Source organism: Rattus norvegicus, chromosome 5 (genome assembly GCF_036323735.1).
Source record: "Rattus norvegicus strain BN/NHsdMcwi chromosome 5, GRCr8, whole genome shotgun sequence".
NCBI classification, from domain to species: domain Eukaryota; kingdom Metazoa; phylum Chordata; class Mammalia; order Rodentia; family Muridae; genus Rattus; species Rattus norvegicus.
The window spans coordinates 43349239-43369500 of record NC_086023.1 but is presented as its reverse complement, the minus strand read 5'-3'; the positions used below and the strand labels follow the sequence as shown (position 1 = coordinate 43369500).

Here is a 20262-nt window from a genome sequence, read left to right as displayed (position 1 = left end):
CCACATGTGGCCCATATATATACAGCCACCAAAACTAGATAAGATAGATGAAGCTAGAAAACGCATGCTGAAAGGGACCGGATATAGCTCTCTCCTGAGAGACACATCCAGAGCATGTCCAATACAGAGGTCAATGCTGGCAGCAAACCACTGAACTGAGAATAGGACCCCCTTGGGGGGAATTAGAGGAAGGATTGAAAGAGTTGAAGGAGCTTGCAACACCATAAGAACAACAATGCCAACTAACCAGAGCTTCCAGGGACTAAACCACTACTGAAAGACTATACATGGACTGACCCAGGGCTCCAACTGCATATGTAGCAGAGAATAACCTTGTTGGGGCACCAGTGGACGAGAAAGCCCTTGGTCCTGCCAAGGTTGGACCCCCATTACAGGGGAATATGGGGGGCAGTAAGGAGGATGGATGGGGAGAATACCTGTCTTGGGAAGGGGGAGGGGAGTGAATTGCGAGTTTATGGACAGGAAACCGGGAATGAAAATAACATTTAAAATATAAGTAAAGAAATATATCTAATAAAAATTAAAAAAAAAAGAGTTAGTTAAGTGAAGAGCCATTGGTTCGAATGTACAGTATCCTTTGTGCTTTACTGCAGACAATTTCACTGCCCCATTGGGAAGTCCTCCTTCCCCATTCCATATGATCCTGTTGTCCCTAACCCCTGGCCTCAAACTCAGCATAATGTGTGCTCATGACTTAGAGCGAGATGCCCTTGGGATCTCAAATCTTAATTAAGTAAAGTTATTAAGGTTCCTAGTCCTACTAAAAACTCGGGCATTTGGATTTCCCTTAACAATCCTTCAATTCCAAGAATCCCAATATTCATTCAGTAAGGTACCTTCTTACTTATCAAAGGTAGTAATATTAAAGTGTATTATTTTAAAAATTGCATATACATAGCCCAAGAGGTGAGTTGAGTAGACCATGATGATGTTAATTTGTAAACCTTAAAAAAAAAAGGAGAGGAACAATGTCAGAGAGGACTAGTCAATGAAACATCATAAGAAGCAAACGAACAAAGTGCACTTGCCTCTTGACTTGTGAATTCAAAAGCTGAGGCCTTGTGAAAACTGAAACTGGGCTTGTGTTCCAGAAAAACAGGTTGTGTAGGAAATGAACACAGGAAGAGAGCGTGAACAAAGCCTGTAAACTGAGAAGATTGGAGAGGCTTCTTTGTGACACAGCAACTTCATAAAGGACTAAGGTCCGTGGGGGCAGGCCAAGACCCTAGTCAAGAATCCTAGGCCAGAAGTGGCACTGACATTAGAGATACCTCCCGTAGTGTGAGCATTCTGCTCTGTCACATGCAGCACCAAGTCTTCACTCAGTCCACAGGAAATGTCCCCTCATGGGAGGACGTGTGAGCATTATTCCTTCCTGTTGGTATTCCATTACAAGTTCGTATCCAGCAGGAGAGGACCCAGTGTGTACTACGATGAGCTCATCCTAAACCTACCATAAGTATACGACCTGTGAATCGCTTGGGAACTAGAGTTGCACCGTGCAAATGGTAATGCTGTAACAGTGCAAGGCCCTAGTTTCTTTATGTATGTAAGACTGGATGAAACAAGTTTGAGATCCACATGTTTCTTTCTGAACCAGTAAGATATGAAAACACACAGTTATTCATGAAGCTCTTTAATCCCATGTTTTATGTTTACACCGATTATATTTTAACACTGGATTACATTATATCCATTCAACTTAAAAATGTACTGATATACTGATGACGATAGTGTATAAAGCTTTTTCTGTAGCTATATGTATTATCCACACAATTGGCTTAAGGTAAATCATTTATTCTTTATCATTGATCAGTGGTGGAGCTCTAATTCTTAACCCTCTTCTAGTTCTTTATACCCAAGAGTAATACCCATCTTTAATTTTTTAAGCTACGGTGAGTTTCTTAAGCAAGTCTTTGTACTTTTGCTTAAGGTAACCTGAGGGTAATTCTTAGAGGCAGAGTTACTGGATTAAAAGTTACATGCACTTTAAAAATATCTTTAAATGTGAATATCGGCAAACTCTCCTATATAATGTGTGTATTCACTTTCATACAGTTATACTTAACCATATTTTCCTTAGTATTGTATATTGCTGAGATGTTGGTTAATTTCTAGTTGCAATGACAAAGTGCTCAACGTAATCAACTTAAAATAGGATTGGGGTGGGAGAAATGCCTTAGTGGTTAAGAGCATTTGCAGAAGACCTGAATTTACTTTCTATAACCCACATCCAGAACTCCCTGTTGCTGGAGAATTCTAGCTTCATGCAATCTAAGGCTCTTTTCTGGCTTCTTAGACACTGTCAGCCCCTACACTTCTAAAGATACATATCTTTGGAAAAAATGAGAAAGGGTTTCATTTCTATTTATTTTTGGTTCATGGGTTCAGACGTTGTGGTCCATGTTCAGTTAGCTGTGCTGTTTCTGGGCTCTGGGGAGGCAAAGAATGAAGGGGTAGGATATAAAGGAAGAGAGTTGATCACCTAGTACAGTTAAGAACAGCAAGAAGGACCATGCCTGGGACAAGATAGTCCAGTAAAATACCTGGACTGTGTGTCTTTTAGATGGGCTAGCCAGAATGCTTCATTCCAAACAATCCAGGCCATCGCTATTGCCCTTGGATGCCTCTTAGAGGCTGCTGAAGGCACCACACAGAGGACTGGATGAGTTGAACTGGGTCCTTTCTGTGTCCTAGCTTTGATAGTATTAGAAAGTACTATGCTAGCTTCCAAGGGACGGAAGCAATTAATAGTCCTACCCAGCTGTGATGCCGATGAACACCAACGATGATCCTCATGGCAAGATGTTCATAAACATACAGTGGGTGGCACTCACATGCTGTTAGTAATCAGCAGCTGTCTAATCGGACTTGAGGTGCATTCACGGAGGGGGGACGAGGCGGTAAGGGTGGGGTGGGGGTGGGGGAAGCAGGCCTGTGCCAAAAACCTACCCAAGCACCTGAAGCTAGTGTGGTCACAGGTTTTAGAAGATAATCTTACTACTACCACTTTGCCAAGCCCGCATAATTCCTTAACTACATGTAATACTATCCCTATGCTTACAAATAAGCGTAGCCCTCGCCCGTTAACAAAGAAGCATCCTTTTACAGCAAATGGAGACCATCATAGGAACACGCAGCTGAGCCCAGTGCACAGATCACTGGATCAAGGGACCTCAGCCTTCAATGGATACAGCACAGCACAGCTCCTGCATCTGCAGCTCAGGGGCCATGCAGGCAGAGGCAACGGAAAGATATTAAGAGCCCAAACAGGAGAAGTCTAGCTTTCCTGCAGATGGCTTCCTGAACAAGACCTTCCAAACAATGACGAAATCAGTAAACACACTAAAGCTGAAGGGAGGAGCGGCTTACATCTTGACACCATTGTCAGTAGTTTGGGGTTTAAAATGCTTTCACATTTGCTCTTCCAGCATAACATGAAAAAACAGTTGCTTAAGAAGTATTCCGGAGTCTAGCTCTAACCTTCTTTTTGGTCAGGTGCACATATGCTGGTGTCCAGGAGTGCTGAGTCAGCATCCTGAAGTCCAATATGAAAATCGTGGGATTAAAGTGTGGAGACAGGTATCAGGAGGTCAAACACACTGAAAACTCTTGTGGGTCTAAAAGTGGAAACGGATTGCTAAATCATTGATTTGAGAATAATCAAGAATTCCTCAAAACAGATCTAGACTTCTCTGCTAGCTCCAGTGTGTGGAAAAAACATAAACCTGTCCATTTGGCGGAATTCCGGAATTCCTTGTTATGTTTTAAGTCTTGCAGTATTTTAATTCACTCATGTCCACTAAGTATTTCTCTCCAATTTCAAGTCTACCACTCTTGCGGTTTGACTTCAAATTGGACCAAGGGTTTCCAACTCAGAGGTGCAGTATTATTTATTAAAATTATTCATTTTCCATAAAAGGGAATTTCTCAGCGTGCTTACAGGAAAGACACAGTTACCAGCAGCTTTGCTAAGCCTTCAACAGTGGTGTCAACGTTTTAGTGCCGATTAGTGGTTATCAAATATTCTCCCTCTTCCCGCTGGGTTCAGGACATCAGTCTATCTATGCATGCTATGGTTTCTTAAAAAGTTGCTCCATACTTATCCTCAAAGGTACCTTAACAAGAATTCTCAGAAGGCCACAGCATGTTATTCTGGGCTAGTGCCTCTGAATTAAGTCAGCCAAGTCAGGGACAGGGGAGTGCGCTCCGGGGGAAGGTGGCACCTGCAGGCTCAGACGCTTCCAGACCTAGGAGGGCTGGGACGAGGATTTAGTGTCTGGGTCACAGGAGCGGCAGAGGCCTGCGGGAGCAGCAGGGTGTGCGCGTGACCCGCGACAGGCGGCTCGGTTGCGGGAGCGCGGAGAGGGGGGACTTCCGGGGAGCGCGCGTGTCGCGGGCGGCGGGGCGGGAGCGCGCAGCGGCAGGAGGGCGGAGCGGCTGCGAGGGGCGGCTGGAGGCCGGCTGCTGGGAGGGTAGAACGAGCCGGGTTGCACGCGCCACCTGCGAGGCTGGCTGGCTTTCTCTTTCCGCGGACACATCCCCGTCCCTCCCCCCAGTCCCCTGGAGGTCGGGAGCGCGCGAGTTAGCGCGCACACCCGCTCGCATCCACACACACGCCAGAGCGCGCGATCATCACTGCTGCAGCCCGGGCCGGGCAGACAGAGCTGCTGCAGTTTCCCCAGGGTCGAGCGGGGAAAGCAGAGCCGTCTTATCCCGGAGAGAGCCTGGTGCCCGCCGGCCCCCTGGGGTATCAAGCCCAGCAGACTGCTCCCCTCCTTCGGGTAAGCCAGTCTCTCTCCTTGTGACGGGTTCGGAATTAGTGTCAGCAGACCCAAGGGAGAGGGTGGGAGGCTGCGGATGAGCCAGACCGGGCAAGACCTGGAGTTGCTTTTCAAAGGATGAAGCCTCTGCTGGCATCGTCTAGCGGGAGCAATTACTACTCCTGTTACTTATTCTACCAACCTAGAGTGGCAACCCCCTCCCCCAACCCGGTATGCACTATGCTTCCTGGTTGCCAAGGAGACGTGTTTAAACATCAGCCTTGGGACATATATTAGAAGAAATTTCTTAAATCCTTTTTACTTTGATTTTTTAAAAAAATAGTACGAGCATTGAGGACCTTGTGGCAACTTGGCAGTCGTTAATTTGTATTCAGACAGTGGTTTCATTCAACTTTAAAAAAGTGACAATGTACTATACATATGCGGGTTTTTTTTAAAGGACCCATCAGATGAGTTTTTCAATGGATTGTGTCTTACATTATAATTTACTACCATTTTGGTGACCTTAAAAGAAATTCAATTTAGAAGCTGACCTTTCCTTCTATTTCCAGTTCTATTTTGCATTTCACTAGTATTAAATTAACTGTAAGAGCAGATGATTTTTTATTGTGGCTCCCACACCAGGAAGCTCTTCTGTTGTAAATTGACCAGACTGGGGAACAGCGCTTGCGAATTTCTAAGGTAACAGTATAGATGACATTCACGACATACAGCTTTCCTGACATTTCTATGTCCACTGCAGCCCGTTTGTGAAATTCCATCTTCCAACCTAATTGATTGATTAGAAGTTGCAGCTTCATTTATGTGTTGATATAGCTAGACATGAAATGCTTGCCCTGGTATACTGTCGTTGAACACGGCTCCTGTTAAAATTTTGTTTCCTTCTGGAATACCGAAGAACCTTTCCCTAAAGTGAGGCCCATGAAAGACACCAGACACCCGACCTCACAGGAGCCCTTTATACCTGGACTGACTAAGGTTGATTCTTCTTTTTTCTCTTTTCCTCTCAGATGTTTAGGGAGTGAACACGGAGACTTCGGAGATGCAGTAATTATACTTTGTGCTAGTTTCATTCTTTCATTACAGATAGAATAGCTTAGTAACGATCCAGTGGCATTCAACCGTTCACTTTGCTTTTTACAAATATCTGTTTTCCTACCTCTTGTTAAGTAAGGGAATCGTACATTCTTCAATTTCGATCTTGAGCCACGTCAAATGGCATAGTAATGGGTGGGGTTGGGGGAGCCAAATAAGGACAGGTAATAGGCAAAGGGGTTTGTGAGACTCCCAGAGCACTGTGAGTGCACAAAGAGGGAGAAGAGTTGACTGTACTGTCTAGAGACCACTTCCCAGTAACGTCTGAGCTTTACAGTCACTGTAAAGCCAAATCATCGCTGAAAGATTCAAGGTTCAAACCTGTAGGTCAGAGGCACTGGGTGGGGGAGACCTTTTGTGGAACTTGCTTTTTTCATTAAAAAATTTTTTTGGGGGGGTTGACAGTTAAGATTAAGGAGAGGTCAAGGCCGTGTGGGAATAATGTACCAGATTTTCAAGGACAGCAGTGTCTCTGTATTTTTTTTATATGAAAGTAATCTTAATTTAAAAAGAAAAAAGAAAATCTGTAAAGACCACATTAAAAACGTATTTGGGCCATGTGTGTCCTGCTGATACACGGTCCTCAGTTCTGGGATGCGAATTACTACATTTTGTCGTGAAAGTAGCAGACATTTTAAGGACTTTAGTCAATGCTCTGCTATTCTCTTTGTTTGTTTGTTTGTTTTTGTTTCTGTTTTTTTTTTTGTTTTTTTTGTTTTTTGTTTTTTTGAGACAGGGTATCTTTACATAGCCCTGGGTATCCTGGAGCTCACTATGTAGAGCCGGTTAGCTTTGAACTTATCCACTTTGCTCTGCCTCCTGACTGCTAAAATCAAATGTGTGCACCACTGTACACCCAGATTTCTGCATCCATTCTTAAGTCAACAGGTCCAGAGGTTTCTTGAATCTCTCTCCTCTAAGGCCTCAGAGAAGAAGAGTTGTTTAGTGTACTTGGGTTAGCCAGGCAGTGATGATGCACACCCTTTGAGCCCGGGAGGCAGAGGAAGTTCAAGGTTAGCCTGGCCTATAGAGTGAGTTCCAGAGAAACTCTCTCTCAAAAAACCAAAGCTTCCTACTGGTGAAAATTTTGATTGTGTTGAAAGAAAAACATTTATAGTTTGAAATGTCATAAGTTCCTGGCCTGTTCTTTTCCTGATACAGGGCTAGGAGACATATAGAAAGTAATCTGAATATGATTGGCCATCTGTATGCACAAGTTCCAGGAGCCAACTGTAGATAAAAAGTATTTGGAACAGTAGTGGTGTCTGTACTTTTTGTGTGGGACTTGCTTTCCTTGTCAACTCTCACTAGTCAATGCCTCACAGCAGCAAGGGCATTGCATTAGGTGTTAACACTTTCTAGAGGTATTTAACATATGCAAAGGATATTTATAGGCTGTATGCATGCAAATGCTGCTTCCTGAGGCACAAGCATCCACACACCTTGCATTTGTGGGAGGTCCAGGACTTCTCAATGCAGAAGAAGTAGAATAAAATCTTGCTTAAGAAAGGGAGCATTTTAGGTTTTCCAAGCATGCTTTCTATTAAGACGTTAAGTAATTAAGACATCACAGAATGCTGCAGGATGCCGAAGGGTGTCCTAACAAAGTCCCGAGTCCTCTGGAGATTTCATCCCTTCCCTTAGGATTCAGAACACACATTGTTATTGCTTCCAGAGGCATTGCTTTGAGGCCCCTTCTGTGCACACGCTACTTTGCATCAATCAGTCTCCTGCTCTATGTGCAATGTCCTTATAAAGGGTGTCTTAGTTTCGTGTTACAGATGAAGAACATGAACTTAGAACAATGAAAGGGAAATTTAAACCATTAACTTTTCTTTGCACTTTGCACTCCCTTTGTCCTTAGTTACCTTCGACTAGGTTATAGAATATACATAATATACATTAATTATAAGATTGACGCAGTTATGTGTTAAATGTTCAGTAGAGCTGTACTATTCCACACTGCAACTTTGTCTTAGTAAATAGAATGTGTAGCATGTGGGCCTACGCTTGGCCCACAATATCAGCCCATCCCTCACAGAGGACTACACTGAAGCACAGACATGAAGAAACTTTTTGCAAAGAATAAAATTGTGACTGTGGGGATCAGTTCAGTCTTTCTCTGGGAGAGGAATTAAGGCTAGAGCTGATGGCTGGGTTTGATTATGTAAATGCAGGTCTTTTGACCTATTAAAAGGTGAAAGGCTCGGCCAGATAGGTCAAGTTGGAAATATGAATTGGAGGATAGCACTAGTAAGAGCTGAAGTGCTGAGTTCATCGTAGGTGAAGGGAGCGTGAAAGCCAGGGGAACCACGAAGAGGGAGCTGGAGTGGAAGGCAAGTTGCAGAAAGGGATCAGGAGAGGCATTGTTGAGTTGGAGGACAACCCATGTCTAGTACTCACTTCTGTAAAAGCTCTGAGGGCAAGCATTGGGCTGTCTGTAGATCTGGCCCTGTTTCCTTTCTTGTTAACTATTATAAGTCTGTATTTTTACAGAGTGATGGGCACCTAATTTCCTTCATGATATTGTTGCTCAAGAGTATATAGGGGCACAGACTGTACTTGATAGCTTTCTTTTTTTAAAATAAGAGAGGGTGCAAAGTTGGGTGAGTAGAGAAGGGGTGAATCTGGAAGGAGTCGGTGGAAGGGAGATGAATCTGATCAGCGTGTGGTACAGAATTTCTCCATGAACTAAGTAAAAACGAGAAAAAAGTATATGCATGCATTTTATGTGAATTCAGTGGGGGTGAAGAAATAGGCAGATAACTTTTCATAAATGCAATGAGAGAGTCTGGTAAATTAGATAATGAAATCTATTATTTTCTTTTGGGAGAGTCACGGATTTCAGTACTTTTTGCAGATAAAGGTGTGTGTGTGTGTGTGTGTGTGTGTGTGTGTGTGTGTGTGTGTGAGTGTGTGTGTATGTTCATGTGTTCATCTGTGCAGGTGTGGGAGCAATTCTATGTTGTACAAGGATTAGAATAGCTGTGTTCAAATCTAGAAGGAAGCCTTCAGTGACCAGTAAATGCCTGGTTTGATCCTAGCAGGGTTCTCATTTTTATAGAGTACTCAAAGGGAGACCTGAAAGATGGGCGATAGTCTGTAGGGCAGAGGTCTTCCTCTGTCATCCCTCACCCACCCTGTTTTTTGGGGAGACGGTGTGTCACTGAACTTGCTGCTCACTAGGTCAGAAAGGATACATGGCCCACCCCAGGGGGGTCCTCTGTGATCTGCATCACCCCAGTGGGAGTATACGAGCATGCTGCTGTGACTTTTTTTTTTAAAGCCTGAGTGTTCAGGTTCTGGATTCAGGTCCTCATGCTTGTGCAAAGCAAGCACACGCTTACTGACTGTCCCTTCTCCCCAGCCCTTCAGATCAAGACTGTAATGTTCGGTGTATCCTGAATAAAGGCATATCTCATCTGTGGGACAAGTAAGGAGAATTGTGAGGTGCACGTTACCTCCTTTGTTCCTGTTCTCCCCGAGGATTAGAACAGCTGTGTTCAAATCTAGGAGGAAGCCTTCAGTGACCAGCAAATGCCTGCTTTGATCCTAGCAGGGTTCTCATTTCTAGAGAGTACTCTAATGGAGAACTGAAAGATGGGAAGTTACACTGCCTCAGTGCCTGGCTATGAGAGCAACCGAGGAACAGCAAATGTCATTTAAAGCTAGAGTCTTGCACGAGCGACAGGGACTCAGTTCACGGTGGAGGGACTGATCTCCGTACAGGACAGTGTAAGCCTGTGCGATCAGTTTCCCCTCACGCCTGCATTTGTTAAGTAAAGGACAGTCTTATGAGCTCCTCTCACGAAGAGGCTCTTAGTAAACTGGGCTTTCTGTCACTGTGGAGATAGCTTGAGGTAGCTTTCTCTTTCTATGCTCTTGGTTCAACGTTTCTTCCAGTTTGCAGTTTGTTTTTAGAATTTACCCTAGAACATTTCACTTCCCCTTACTGGGACTTAACAGATGGAATTAATTTCATTCATTTTCTCCCTGGTCTTGGCATTTTTAACTGGGTCCTTTATTCCCAGACCTGCCTTGCAAAAGTGGTTACTGATTTGCTGAGCAGGAGGAAGCGCTAGTCCTTTCCCCTTATTCTATTTATTCTTATCCCTAGTCTTAATCTCAGTGTTAATTCGTCCCTGCCCTGTTTCACAGGCACACGGCGTGCACCCATGCATTTAATTTCTTGGTTTACACATATGGCACTATAAATTTTGGTGGGTTTTTTTTTTTCCAAAAATGTAAAATCAAGTCACAGCCTTGCAAACTCAACTTGGAAGCGCAATGGCTCTGCATATGGGGAAAGCATCAGGAAATGTACATCTGTCTAAAATAGCTTTTGCCTTCCTGAGGTTGAAATCCCCAGCCTGACGAGCCTGTTTTTAAATGAAGGAAGAAAATCTTTGGCAGGTTTTACAGATTCTCAATGTTCCCCTACACATTTATTTGAGGCATAATACATTCCGCTTCCCATCTCAGATGAGCCAGTCCCAGTAAATGAGAAGCAGGACCACCGCCCTCATCCCCACCCCGGCAGAACGACTGATCTGGTGTGCAGGATATTGGTGGAATAAGCAGCCCCATCATAGCTGATTGCTGCTGTGGGAACACATTTGATGCTAATGGCACTAACAATAAGAGCAGTGGAGGAGGCATTCTGCAATTTTTTTTATGACAAATTCTGATACCTCATTTAAAATCATCACTTGGAAGCTGTATTATTTATTACTTTCGTCTCACTATTGAAAGTGCAAGGAAGACTGGCACAGGCAGATCGTAGTCTTGGAGCCTGGATTGGATACCAAATTTGATACTTTTTGGCTCTCAGGATTCACAACCGAGTGACATCTCTCTGCGTCTCAGTTTTGGATTTATAATGAGATTTCTGTCACCTACCTTATAGCTTATCCTGATTTTTTTTTTTCTATAATGGAATGTAGCAAAGTAGTCATGCGCAAAGAATCATGGTTTCTTTAATTAACATTTTGGGCATTAGGAAGTTTAATGGCCTGGTGCCAAAAGCCAGTGAAGCCTTTCCTGCCACATCCTGTCATGGCAGAGGTCATCACAAGCTGTGTGGCACAGCAAGCCTCTCTTCTTCTGTCCCTAATGTAATCCTGGGGCTCCTTATCTCATAATCTCATTTTATGCTAATTTTCTCCAAAAGGCCCCACATCAAGATGCTTTAAGGATAAGTTCCTAACGGTTGAATCTAAAGAACACTCTGGAAGCATATCACAGGGCCTGTTCTCAAATTATGAAATATGCAGCAGGACAAACAAACAAACAAACAAAAAAAACCCCAGAGCTCATCAATTCTCTCCCTTTGCCGATGCCTTCCTCTACCCTTCAGTTTCATGCACCTTGTAAGAAATGTCATATTCTTAGGTGTGAGGGCCCTCTTTGAGAGAGGAGCAGAGTCACCAGTGTGCTGCTTGGGTTTGCTCTCTTAGTGACCTCCTAGGGAAAGGAAAATGTCCTGAGGTTAATGACGGTGTCCTATCTATGTAGTGATGTAACTTGCTGAGTTCTGTCACTTCAATGTCTGGTCTGTTGTGCAGCTCCCCCTCCCCCCACCCCGAGAAAAGGAGGGAAGGCCAGTTTCCTTTTCAGTGGGTACCACTAGGGGACTCTACAGCAAGAGCTCTGGGTCCCCATCTGTAAACACCATAGAAAGACCTGGCAGGGATTGACCTCCTGGCCTTTCTGCCTCTCTGGTTCTGGTTGTTTCTTGACAACTAGAGATTTCCTTTCATGCCAGAGTATGTAAAGTGTATGAAAAAGTCATAAACTTTCCAGGTCAAATAAAGGAAGTTCTCGAGTTTTCTGTCAAACCTCAGGACTACTCTCTTCCCATAGAGAGCACTTTCTGCTTAGGTCTGATGTTTTCTCTGCATCACTACTTTTCTTTTCTTCCCAGCCCTTCAGCCAGGAGTCCCTCATCCTTGAAGGGGTGGGGTAACTTTTCTGCATTTTACACATCAGTTGGATCTTGTTGACCTAGGAATACAAATGGGGCTAGCATGCCTTGGCTCTTTCAAGATGACCGCCCGGTTTATGGGTTTGGGGTTAATCGAGACAACAGTGGGACCTGCTAGCAGTCCACCACACTGGTGACTTTTGCTAAGAACTTTCAAAGGACGTTGCCTTTAGCAATACGTTTTAGAAACCCACAGGCCGAGAGCCAAGTTCTGTTTTCACCACGGAGTGGTCCATGAAACATGTCCCAGGGGAAAAGATGTGCTCTGCCTGTATCTAGTGTGCATGTGTTCATTTATTTCAGGGTTTTACAAATGTCACAATTTCACTTGTATATTTTTGGAGAGTTTTTAAGTAGCATCAATTTATGTATCTAAAATAAGAAAGCTGTAGGAAATTGTTAATGAGGAGAGTGATCATTTGGGCTGGAGATATCCCTTCATTGTTAGGATGCTTGATGCCCTGTGTTCAGTCCCCAGCACTACCTAAATAGGTAGGAGTGTCTGCCTGTCACTCCAGCACTCCAGAGGCAGTGACATTAGAAGCTCCAGGTCATCCTTGTCTCTGTAGTGAGTTTGAGACCACCTGGGACACATAGACCCTGTTTCGAAGATAAAAGCAAAGGGGCTAGAGAGATTAAAACAGTTGTTCCTGCAGAGGACCTGGGTTTGATTCACAGCACCTACAGAGCGGATCACACCTATGGGCAACACTAGCTTCAGGGGATCTGATGCCCTCTTTTGGCCCTCTGAGGGCACCAGACATTCAGCCGGTGCATATGCATACATGTAGACAAAACACTCATACACATAAGTAAATACATTTTAATAAATCAATAAATAGCCTTTGGCAAAAGAACTTCTTTATGGTTTCTTTGCAAATACAGTTTCTTTTGTTTTGTTTTGAGACCGGGGTCTCATTATGAGGCCCTGGCTGGACTGAAATTCACTAACTAGACCAGGCTGACCCAGAACTCATCAAAATTTGCTTGCCTCTACCTCCCTATGCTGGGGTTAAAGGTATGTACAACAATGCCTGGCCAATAAAACAAAGCAAACAAACAAGAAAACATGTATTTAAAAATTACGTAGAATATAATTATATCGGGGCGAGGATTGTGTTTATGGCTGGAGCCCAAAAGATAGGAGTGTGGGTCTTCCGTTTATGTAAAATACACAAACCACCAAACTTATGAAATGGTACTAGCAAGAAAACAGCCTACTGGAAATGTGGAAAGGGTGCGTTTGTTTTCAGGTCCTCTCTAGGAGAGCTATGATTCTTGTTTTGGAAATTAAGGTTTGAAATTGAGGTAATGATCTGATTTAAAGAGATTAATTTTGCTAGAGTGAGTTTCTCTTTGAATTACTTCCTCATTTACACTGTTTGGTATTTTGTGAAAGCAGCCTTGAAAATGCTGCTCTCAGGCCAGGCAGGGCCATCAATGCAAACCCTTTAGCCTGGTATACTAGTTTACTCAGTCTTTCCTAGTCTGATGTTCTTGAACTGACATGCCTGGTTGTTTTTCTTTTCTTTTCTTTCTTTTTTTTTAAATTTTATTTTTTACTGTATTTTGAAATTTCAAAGCCCCAGTAGTCTTGTGCTTCTCAGCTCTGAAAACATTAATTACCTACAACCTGGTTTTATTTGGGTGTGGCTTGTTGGCTTTGGCTTTAAGTGACAGCAGTTTCTCATTTCTTGAGGGTATTTACTGTCAGCCACAGATGGGGTTTCTTAATCGGTGAAATGCCATCTGAGAAACTCACAACCACAGCGTGAGCCTTTTTAAAACATTGTACTCAACTTGGCTTTTTAGTAAAACTCTAATTTGTGAGCCTTAGTATCATGTTACTACTTTATGATAAATTCCCATTGTCTGACCTCATAGTCCTGCTCAGAGCTGCCAGGTACACTGCTTCATGCTGGCCAGTTTGCAGGTCATTTGTTGCTGGGCTGTCAAGGTCTCCAGAGGGCAGGACCACAGTAAATGAGGCATTTACCTTAAGGCTTTCCTATCTATGGTTGCTTGGGTTCTTGGACAGAGTCCACAGTCCCCTACCGGTCATGTTTTTTGGGGAGCAGAGGGAAACTGTGGTGGGCGTAGTTGGCTTAGTTTTGGAGAGCCAGGGAAGCTCATACCTGGCCAAAGACTTCAGGCAAACCTTTCACTGCTTCCTCTTTGCTGGAACAGTGAAGAGTTGTGCTCTTTGTCCCATTATTGCTTATAGGAGTCAGCTTGTATATACCCTTTATGTTAAAATAAATAGTTTTGTTACTATAAAATACCAAGTAAATACTCTGTTCACTTCTGACTGGCCATTGCTTTAGTGAATTGTCTATTTACCAGTATTCTAGAGAGAAATCCAGGGTGAAGTTTAGAACCAAGTTGACCTTCAGAGTGACTCTGGGCTGCATTTAAAGCAAGGTCCCTGGATCCCCACTATATAATTTATATATGCTCTATATATACTGTGTTAGAATCTGTATTGGTATAGAATCGTTTGTGTACTAAAAACACTTCAAGTGGTTTCTACCTGGGAGCCACTGTCGGGCGTGGCGCCTTGCACACACTCAGTGTCTATTTTTTATTGTTTGAGAACTTCCCACATGCATATGATGGGCTTTGAAGAAGTCTACCCTTGATTCCTTCCCCTCCAGTCCCTCCCATCCTCTGACCACGTCCCTCCCTACTTGATGTGCTTTTTTGTTTGTTCATTTGTTTCTGTTTTAAGCCACCCGAGTCTACTGTGTACTGCTTGTATGTGCTTGGGTACAGGGCCATCTACTGGAGTATGGGTGACTTCTGGGGACTGCATCCTTGAAGTAATCTGAAACTTCCCTCACCTAGTAGCTCTTGAGTTGCTCCTTGGCTAGGGCAGGACTTCATCGTCATCTCAGCCATCCATCCTGAGATTTTGAGTGGCTTCATCTAGTATAGGGCTTGTGTACATCTTTTTTCTTATTCCTACACCTCCTGGATCAGCCCTGCTACCCAGCTCTCTATTTTCTGGTCATTCAGACCATCACCATAACTCCCGCCACCCCCGCCACCCCCACCGCCACCATCACACCACCACCACCACCACCACCACCACCACCACCACCACCACCACCACCACCACCACAGGCTAAGCCTCTGGATTCTCAGACAGCCAGTATCAACCAGGTGCCCCATTCGGTCTGAAGTCATGTTGTGTTGTTAACATCTTCACTGTGAAACAGGTTATTATTTCTCCACTCAAGCGTCTGAACAGCTTAGCATCCAGATTGCTGCAGAGAGCATTCGTGTAAATATCATTATGTTATCTGGATGGTGATTAGATTGGTTTTTAAGACACACACGTTTCTGTGTGAGATAAAATCAAATGGCTTTTATTCTGTTTCTATTTTGGTTTTATTGCATGGATGGTGATTATGTAGCATTATATAAGCCAGCTGGAGAATGTTACCTCTGCAGTGGATGCAGCGTTACAAGTCATTGAACAACAGGTAGGTCGTGACATGCTGTGGGACAGAGTACATACAGAAGCATCTTGGGAGCAGTTTCCAATTTTCAGATTGTAGTTTGCTTTTTGTTTTGTGAAAGCCTCAAAACATATGTTCTGAAGGATCACATTTTGAGGAGATACAGAATTGTTAAGCACTGAGACAAGGTTAAGAAAAAGAAAAAAAAACTTTGCCATTAGACCACCCATGAAAGGAAATGAATTTCAAATAGTCACAGAAATTATCAAGAGGATACTTGGTGAGATATTAATGACTGGGACTTTCTAGAAGTCTGGTTTTTTATTTGTTTGTTTGTTTGTTTGTTTGTTTGTCTTTTGGAGTATGGCTGTGTGAGGGGCAAGTAGATGTTATATGTGTCACATGTGTTACATGTGTTACACGTGTCTCTGTCCATGGGAACTGAATCATCATTCCAACTGTTGTGGTGACTTTCATTGTACTAAGTACAAACACAGTTAACTAGTCTTACCGGCACTCTTTAATGCTTACAGTTTGTTTGTTTGTTTGTTTTCTAATTGAAGGAAAACATTTTGACATGAGGAACACCATTTCAGACTTGGAATTGTTTTAACTTAAGATACGTTTCCGTTCTAGAATGTCAGGTAAGATGGAGCTTAGGTTGGAGTTTCCTGTTTGTGGCAAGGGCAGTCGAAGGAGAAAGACCAGGCAACGGGTGAGAGCAGAAGAGAAACTGTGAAACATCGTTTACATCCGCAATTTCCAGGCTGCTTTCTCATTAGGGGATCGGCAGCAACCATTCTGCTCAAATCATCTTCTTGGCCATCTGGGCCAAATTATAGGACGTAATATCCACGGGCGCAGCTGCTGAGTCTAATGGGGATTTCTAACTTGCACATTAATAATAACGACCACACAGGGCCCAGTGGCCAAATGAACTGAATAAATGAGAGAGAATGGAACACACGAAATATGCTTAGAAGGGTGAGAAAGGATTCTATTTAATATCATGAAATGGCGGGAGGTGTGGTTTTAAACTAATACAAAAGCAGGCCATTTTAACCGTCCTATCTTAACAATGCCTTTCTCTGGAGATGCAAATCACAGAACAGATTAACCTTGAATCTGGTGCTTTTTAGAGAGCTGTCGAGTGTTCCTGTGTGGATTCCACTCGTATTCTTCCACCTGTTATTTGGGGCTCATGAACCAGCACTGAGACCTTTCCAGACAAATGAAGCCTAATTTCATGATAAATATAATACAAGAAAGGAAGAGATGTAGCCGTCCCATGAGGAAAAAAAGAAATCTAAGGACCAGGAATTTAGATGGGTATTTCTGCATTTTATATGGCTGTTCATTTCCCTGAGTTCTCACTAAATGAATGTGTCAGAAGGACACTTACGGTGTAGGGAAAGTAGTCTTCTTTTGTTGTGTTTTTGTTTTGAGATAAGAAGGCTCTTATCGTTTAGCTGTAGATGGCCTAGAACTGACCATGTCTCAGGTTGACCTGAGACTCACAGAGATTTCTCTGCACCGAGTACGGGGATTAAAGGCATGCGTCACCATGCTCAGCTCATGGAGGGGTATTGAAAAGAGACACACCAAAATTAATTGATATATAACTTGGTAGCAAAATTCCATGTACTTGCTTTAGACTTCCTTTTATTCCAAATTTATTTCACCCAGCTCTTTCCTGTCTTTAGGGGGTTATGCCCCACACCTAGAATAATCCTTAGTTTAGAATAATCCTTAGTTTAGAATAATCCTTAGTTTAGAATAATCCTTAGTTCTTTTTTCCTCTTATGATTTTCATCCTGCATCTTATCATTTGAGCAGTTCTTGGCACTGTCCTCAGTATACATAGAATCTGTCCGTTTATCATGGCTTCCCACCACCATCCCTTTCCCTTAGTGAACATGAGGACTCTCCTCTGCCTCCCATCAACCCTTCTCAATAGCAGCCAAAGTGATCGCTGATATCAGGGTTAAATTTTATTTCACTGTTAAAAACAATAGCAGACTCTATCCCAAGACCTATGTGTCCCTTGCGTCTCTGCTCGCCCTGTCCTCTCCTTGAGAACCCATGCTGCACAGTGCTGACTTCTCTCAGCTTGCATTACCAGCTGCTCATCTGTCTACCTTGGGTTCAATGCCTCCCCTTCGAGTCTTTGCTTAGATGTCACTTTCTGTTTAAAGTTGCAGTCTTCCCACCTCCTCATTCCCCTGCCTTCCATTCCGCTTTCCTTTTGCTTTTCCTCAAAACTTGTAAACACTTTCAAGAATAAAAATGGCGTGTCAGCCTTCGAGGCGTCAAAGCATCTCCATTGTACATAGCTCAGTCCAACCATTCTCAGCACACACATCAAGCTGTGAAGCTGTTTCCAGGATCCAGTTTGTTATCCACAGCCTCTTATACAGCTGGCTGGCTTTAACTGTGCATAGCTTTCATCCTTTCTAGTACCGAGCCGCATTGGAAGGGCGGTGAAGCATCTGGTAATGCACAGAGGTTGGTTGTTCTAACCAAGGAGAATGCCTTAGTTCATGGAGCCCTAGAATTCCCTCTTTCCTTCTTTGTACCATGATTGTGGTTGAAGTACAATATAATATATACATTTCATTGTTCAGTGTCTGGTACACATTGTCACCTGGTAAGTAAAGTTTTCCACCTAGTGTTCCAGTTATCCCAAAATAAAGCAGGGTGGGTCAAGGCGGTAATGATTCATCGTGGGAGAGACTTCATCCTTCTGCCACGGTTATCCGTCTATGGGTGTGCATGGGGGTGATAAGAACTGAGGCAAGCTTTTTGGACCTCCCTCTACAGTTTCCAATAGTCAGTAAGTAATGTTTAATGACACCTATGCCTTCAGAGTCCAAACCCAGTCTGTTGAGCACATAACCCTGTTCTCACGTCAGGACAAAGATTGGGAAATTATCTCTGGGCTGCTGTTGTGTCTTAAATATGCCATTGTCGGTGCTTCTACGTGGGAACCTTTCTCATCGGAAATGTTCGTTTCTGTCAAGAATGCTCACTTGGCACGCTGTTCCTGGCTGGCTAAGTGTCAGGCGCTGTGCCAGGTGCTGATGGTTCAGTGGTGAGGGAAACAGGCCATTGTCATCACCCAGCTGATAGGCTGGTGAAAGAGAAGCTCGTCCATCACGTTAGCTCACACGGGAGGGTGGGACGCTGAGGAGGGGCTCGTGGCATTCGGACAAATGAAAAGTGGCAGTACACCGGTGCATGGGGTGGGCACTGGGGGAGTGGGTGCAAGGGGAAGGGGCATTAGCCTGTTCCTAGGGAGTGGAGCTCAGGATCTGAGAAGGGTCTGAAAGATGTGAGGATTCAGGAGGAGCAAGGGAGAGGGCAGTAAGTACGGAGTAAGTAAGTCTTGTTTCCTAGACTCAGTAAAAAGTCACTAGTCACAGCTTCTGGCTGTGGGAAAACCCGGAATGGTATAGGAAAACCCTGGAGGCCAGCGCTCAGGTTCACATCAGAGAGACTGGTAGTTGCTCAGCCTCGAGAGGTGAGCAGAGAGGATAGATGGTGATTGTTTCAGGATTTGAATAGTGAGGGTAAAGGAGAGAGAGCTGGAGACCCTCCATTGTGAGCAGCCGAGCCATTCTGTATGTCAGCATGGACGGAGGTGTGTTTATACAGGAGTGTACTGATCCCACAACTGTGTGGCTAAAGCAGTTTTAAATTGGAGCTGTCCCTAAAATGTTCACAAGAAAGTGTCAAACAAGATAGTGTGTGTTTATAGTACATAGTCTCTGAACCTGTGCTAGAGATTTTGATTGTGATTGAAATGGCCTAGGGACAGAAGATGCAGGGAATTTGCAATCTTAAAAAGAACCATAGAGACCTAGGAAGAGAATGGTGAACAAAACAGATAATCAGATAAAGGCGTACGCAGAAAAGGAGAAGGAAAACAAGAGGCTTGAATGCTGACACAAGGCATTACAGTGTTTCATGGAGTGTGTAGTGCCATGGGGTGCCACCTGTCCTTCATAAGCGGGAGATCGGAAAAGACTTGTTTTCCATGACAGGCATGGTAAGGCGTGGGTGACTTGGAGGTAAGAGACTTAGCTCCCCTTCCTGCAATACCACCTAACCTCCAGAAACCTGTTGTACCCCTCTCAAGCAAACCGAAGAAGGCGGGCTTCCTGACAAGTGGAATTGAAACTAAGCTGAGTTGCAGGAAACAGGAAGGCAAGCTGTTTCTTGCACATTGGGCTTTTGAGTGAGACAATCTGTGAGTCCCATCCCCTCACTCAGGAGACCTTATGGATGTGCCTCATGAAGTCGGGTAAGAGGCACTTCTGGTCTAGAGTAGACTTACAGCCATCGCAGTAAGACATCTGCTGCTGACATCTAGGCAAAGTGTGTATGTGGTTGGCACAGGCAGGTTGAGGAAATACAGAGAAGAACAAGATTAATAGGTAATATGGAATGCACAGTCAAAATGGGGTTTACTTCAGGGTGAGAAGCCCCTGTAAGCCTGAGGTAATTAACTCCTTAGGGAGTTAATACTTGGGAGAGCCACTGATGGACCATTAGTTTTTCCTTGCGTGCCATTTCTTCCTTTGTACTTTAGTAAGCAGAACTTCAAGTCTTTTTCAATGCTTTTCATACAAGGTAGAAATTTCACCCAGAAAATATCTCTGAAAGGCTTTTAATGCTACAGCTTTTGTGGTTCCTGTATTCTGAGAGAAAATTAAATTTAAGTATAGGATCAAGAAAGTCACCTGCTTTGGATAGAAAAGAGAGAAGATGGCAAAGGGGGCGTTTCCTTTTTCCAAATCGCAGTTGGTGCTGATACATTTAGTGTAATATTAAGGTTAGTATTTAAATGTAATATTAAAGTTAATATTTAATTAACTTTAATAAATACCAAGAATTTAGCCTTATATTTAGGAAGTGG

General features: G+C 43.6%; 1 protein-coding gene across 7 annotated transcripts in view; it reads left to right on the top strand.

Moving 5' to 3' along the window:
- The first annotated feature begins 4420 nt into the window (after positions 1-4420).
- Positions 4421-20262, top strand: part of Klhl32 (kelch-like family member 32) — a 247220-nt gene continuing 231378 nt past the window's right edge. For 3 of the 7 annotated variants that reach the window (XM_017593707.3, XM_063261280.1, XM_063261281.1), the window contains exon 1: positions 4427-4805. The gene's annotated coding sequence lies outside the window, so the exon portion shown is untranslated. Of the gene's footprint in view, positions 4806-20262 lie in introns of all 7 variants that reach the window. The other 4 variants (XM_017593705.2, XM_017593706.2, XM_063261279.1 and 1 more) reach the window with 2 other exon arrangements.